This window comes from Onychostoma macrolepis, chromosome 12 (assembly GCF_012432095.1).
Source record: "Onychostoma macrolepis isolate SWU-2019 chromosome 12, ASM1243209v1, whole genome shotgun sequence".
NCBI classification, from domain to species: domain Eukaryota; kingdom Metazoa; phylum Chordata; class Actinopteri; order Cypriniformes; family Cyprinidae; genus Onychostoma; species Onychostoma macrolepis.
Genome location: NC_081166.1, coordinates 941,350 through 947,349, shown reverse-complemented (window position 1 = coordinate 947,349; position 6,000 = coordinate 941,350).

The window sequence follows — 6,000 nt, the reverse complement described above, 5'->3', positions numbered from 1 at the left end:
ACAAAGCTGCACGTGAAGCCACGCGACTCACACCTGAGAGAAACACCTGAGCGCGCGCCACTCATCACACCTCAGTCAGAAAACACTTCATTATGTCACATTTTAAACATTACTAAACAAACACATTTGAAAATAACTGTATTGTTTTAATAAACTTAAATGATAAATGTAGCTATTAAAAATATTAAATATTAAAGGTTTTAAAACTTGAAATATACACTTGAAAATAAATAAGTATAGATTATAAATGTAATTTAAAACATAATTATTTAAATTTCTGCTCATCCACATTGAGTAAATATACACTTTAATAGGCCTATATTATATTTTTAAAAACGTAATATTTTAAGATGATTTAAATTTCTGGTCATCAACATGGAATAGAATATTTATTTTATTTAACCTTTATTCATAAATAATTATATATTAATATAATTATAATATACATTTAAAAATAATCATTAAGTAAAATTAAAATGTAATACATTTAAACTTATATTTCCGACATTAAATTTAAATGGTTAAATGTAATTAAAAATATAATAGTTTAAATGTATTAAAATTTCTGCCTGTTAACATTGAGGAGAATATTAAATTGAATATAATTATATTTAAATAAAGTTTAAATAATTTTAAATGTAATTAAAAACCTAATGTAATTTAAAGTTATGCCCATCAATATTAAATGAGGAGAATATACACAATTTGTTTTTCATTTTATATTTCATCTTCCATCCAAATAATGCAAATAAAAATCCTTCAGTTATAACAACACAAAAGATGATCAAGCCACCATTTCACATGAATAATCTCAGACTGAAAGTTATTCAACATGAAACGCAGACACAGACAAAAGTGTGAGTCACAAAATAAAAAGTTGCTTCAGGTGCAGCATGCATAAAAATATACAGCCACAAAACAAATACAGATAAGAGAGATATCAATGCAATCACTTCTTTAAAAGTTCATTATTTATGTCTAATATCAACTGCAAGAGAAGCTCTGATCTGAAAAGCAGGACTGTGGTGGTCAGGGGTCAGAGGTCAGGGGTCAGGTGTGTAGGGCGCGTGTGATGGCGGAGGCGAGGTGTTTGGCTGTGGGTTTCTCAGCACAGCAGCTGACCGTCAGTCCGTGCGTCTGCAGCGTGTCTGCTGTGGTCGGTCCAATCGACGCAAACTGAAGAACACAAGGATTATTTATTATATATAATATGTGACCCTGCACCACAAAACCAGTCATTTTTGTGAATTTTTGTGAAAAATCTGAATAAATAATCTTTCCATTGATGTATGGTTTGTTAGGATCAGACAATATTTGGAACTATTTGAAAATCTGGAATCTGAGGGTGCAAAAAAATCTAAATATTAAGAAAATCACCATTAAAGTTGTGCAAATTAAGTTCTTAGCAATGCATATTACTAATCAAAAATGAAGTTTTGATATATTTACGGTAGGAAATGTACAAAATATCTTCATGGAATATAATCTTTACTTAATATCCTGATGATTTTTGGCATAAAAGAAAAATGTATAATTTTGACCCATACAAAAAAAAATGAAAATATGAAATATTTTGACGTCATCAGAGAGAGTAATATTTGACAGGGTCATACTCTGTAGGATGAGCAGAGCGAGAGCGTCTGCAGTTCAAGTATCTTAAGTAATTTAAGCTTTATTAAAATTATACAAGCTTCATTACTGGAAGATGCTGACAGTGGAACTCTGTTTGTAAATTTGATTTTGCACTTATAAGTGTGACTCTGAAATGTCCAGGTCATATTTCAGCACAAAAGAAAAAAAATTAATTATGCTTTGCATAATGACAATTAAGCCTATGTTTAGGTCAACAACCATTATTGCAATAATGCATAATAAAGGATTTTTTTTTTTTTTTTTTTAAATATTCATTCTCAGCTATATATATATATATATATATATATATATATATATTCTGGTTTTGGGGCAAAATATGAAATTGGCATGTTCTAAAAAAAAAAGAGTAGATCTGAAACATACAAATACAGAGAAAAGAAAAGCAGAGAAACACAAAGAACAGACGAGGACGGTGATTATCATCTGGTTGTGAGGATGCACAGGTGTGTTCAGTGCATCATGCAGCTGTGAGCAGATTTACTCAGGTGACGGAAACAAAAGCAGGTGATCCACAAACACACACTTCTTTCATTAACAGCAGGGCACTTAAAACACTGGTGTGAACGCCAGCGGTGTGTGAGAAACCTTCTGATGTGCTGCCATTGTGTTCGTCAAAGCACAGACAATAAAATACTCTCATAATCTCCTGATAGATAATAACTCCATCAGAAGTGTGTTTGTGTGTGAAATGATTTCATACCTAAAGATGTTGTCGCTTTTCCAACCACATAAACTGACTTTTCATTCCATTTGTCTTTCACTGCGTCCCATTCTGTAGAATAAAGACAACACAAATTAACTGCAATACTACAAATACTATGCTAAACTGTCACAACACAAAATAAAACCGTAATGGTCCAAAATCAGGCATTTTCTTCAAGTGTTTTTATCATTTTAGTCTTTCATCCAATCATTTATTATGAAAAGTGATAAAAAGTTGTGAAACTGTGGCCTCTAGTGGCTGAGATCACTTACTAAACTCCACATACAGACAGTAACATTTACATGCATGCATTTGACACATGCTTTTATTATTGCATTCAAGCTAAACTTTGTCTAAATTCATGCATTCCCTGGAAATCAAACCCATGATCTTGCGGTTGCTTGCACCATGTAAGATGTCAGAAACACTGCTTTAATATAACTGAATTAATATAATACACTGCCCCTCATTTATGAGTTTCTACATCTGAAAGATTATTTTCATATTATCCTTCCACACACTTACACATTACAACTAATTCATTTTATAACTTATATTGTAGCTGAAACTATAATTAAAACCATTAAAAAACATTTTAGTTACTTGAAATAAAATAAATGTTAAATGTAAATAAAATATAGAATTTTTCATTTTTATTTTATTAATTACATTTTTTCTTTTTATTTCAGCTAGCTGCCATCATTTCTCATTTTAATTTGGCTTAATTTGAAATAACAAAAACAATAAAAACTATACAGACACATTTTTTTTTTTAAACTGCTAAAAATGACAAAAATACAGAGCAAAACTACTAAAACATTAACTAAAATGAAAATGAAAATAGAAAAATAAAAACTGATTCAAAATATTAATACAAACAAGTGCTGTCAAACGATTAATCGCATCCAAAATAAAAGTTGTTTACATAATATATGTGTGTGTTCTGTGTATATTTATTATGCATATATAAACACACACACATGCATATATTTAAGATAGATAGATAGATAGATAGATAGATAGATAGATAGATAGATAGATAGATAGATAGATAGATAGATAGATAGATAGATAGATAGATAGATAGATAGATAGATAGATAGATAGATAGATAGATAGATAGATAGATAGATAGATAGATAGATAGATAGATAGATAGATAGATAGATAGATAGATAGATAGATAGATAGATAGATAGATAGACAGATAGATAGATAGATAGATAGATAGATAGATAGATAGATAGATAGATAGATAGATAGATAGATAGATAGATAGATAGATAGATAGATAGATAGATAGATAGATAGATAGATAGACAGATAGATAGATAGATAGATAGACAGATAGATAGACAGATAGATAGACAGATAGATAGACAGATACCTGTGCAGTGTGTGTGTCGGTGATGAGCTCCGCCTGATGGATGTTGTTGATCTCCTCTGAATGATCTCTGCTGTGGAAGACTTTCTCCGCGCTGATGATGAAGATGATGGTGGTCCGGAGGATGAAGAGCAGCCGGATCACAGCCAGCATCGTGTGTCTCTGTCCCGCGCCGACGAGAACGAGCTTCAACTCCGCGCGCTTTATAGTGTCGTGAATGAGCTCAAGCGCTCGCGCCTCAGTGTGAAACAAAGCTGCACGTGAAGCCACGCGACTCACACCTGAGAGAAACACCTGAGCGCGCGCCACTCATCACACCTCAGTCAGAAAACACTTCATTATGTCACATTTTAAACATTACTAAACAAACACATTTGAAAATAACTGTATTGTTTTAATAAACTTAAATGATAAATGTAGCTATTAAAAATATTAAATATTAAAGGTTTTAAAACTTGAAATATACACTTGAAAATAAATAAGTATAGATTATAAATGTAATTTAAAGTTATGCCCATCAATATTAAATGAGGAGAATATACACAATTTGTTTTTCATTTTATTTTATTAATTTAATTTTTCTTTTTATTTCAGCTAGCTGCCATCATTTCTCATTTTAATTTGGCTTAATTTGAAATAACAAAAACAATAAAAATGAATAAAAACTATACAGACACATTTTTTTTTAAACTGCTAAAAATGACAAAAATACAGAGCAAAACTACTAAAACATTAACTAAAATGAAAATGAAAATAGAAAAATAAAAACTGATTCAAAATATTAATACAAACAAGTGCTGTCAAACGATTAATCGCATCCAAAATAAAAGTTGTTTACATAATATATGTGTGTGTTCTGTGTATATTTATTATGCATATATAAACACACACACATGCATATATTTAAGAAAAATATGTAACGTTTATATATTAAATATATGATATAAAATATATGAATATAAATATATACACAGGTAAATATTTTCAAAATATATACTGTATATGTGTGTATTTATATATACATAATAAATACACACAATACACACACATATATTATGTAAACGAAAACTTTTATTTTGGATGCGATTAATCGTTTGACAGCACTAATACAAACTATAATAGTATCTCAATAATACTAAAATAACACTGCAGTTGTAAATATGGAAGAGTTGCTCTTTTGTTAAAATGTAATTTTATGACATTATAAAATAAAAAATAAAAAAAGGTTTATGAGACTTTTTAACTCACAATTCTGACTTTTTTTTCCACAGAATTGTGAGATATAAAGTCAGAATTGTGAGTTATAATGTCAGAATTGTGAGTTATAAAGTCAGAATTGCGAGTTATAAAGTCAGAATTGCGAGATAAAAAGTCAGAATTGTGAGTTATAAAGTCAGAATTGTGAGTTGTAAAGTCAGAATTGCGAGTTACAAAGTCAGAATTGTGAGATATAAAGTCAGAATTGTGAGTTATAAAGTCAGAATTGTGAGATATAAAGTCAGAATTGCGAGTTATAAAGTCAGAATTGCGAGATATAAAGTCAGAATTGTCAGAATTGTGAGTTATAAAGTCAGAATTGCGAGATATAAAGTCAGAATTGCGAGATATAAAGTCAGAATTGCGAGATATAAAGTCAGAATTGCGAGATGTAAAGTCAGAATTGCGAGATATAAAGTCAGAATTGCGAGATAAAAAGTCAGAATTGTCAGAATTGCGAGATATAAAGTCAGAATTGCGAGATATAAAGTCAGAATTGCGAGTTGTAAAGTCAGAATTGAGATATAAAGTCAGAATTGCGAGATATAAAGTCAGAATTGTCAGAATTGCGAGATATAAAGTCAGAATTGAGATATAAAGTCAGAATTGCGAGATATAAAGTCAGAATTGAGATATAAAGTCAGAATTGTCAGAATTGCGAGTTATAAAGTCAGAATTGCGAGATAAAAAGTCAGAATTGTCAGAATTGCGAGTTATAAAGTCAGAATTGCGAGATATGAAGTCAGAATTGCGAGATAAGTCAAATTTGTCAGAATTGCGAGTTATAAAGTCAGAATTGTCAGAATTGCGAGTTATAATGTCAGAATTGTGAGTTGTAAAGTCAGAATTGCGAGATAAAAAGTCAGAATTGTCAGAATTGCGAGTTATAAAGTCAGAATTGCGAGATATAAAGTGAGAATTGCGAGTTATAAAGTCAGAATTGTGAGTTATAAAGTCAGAATTGTGAGTTATAAAGTCAGAATTGTCAGAATTGCGAGATGTA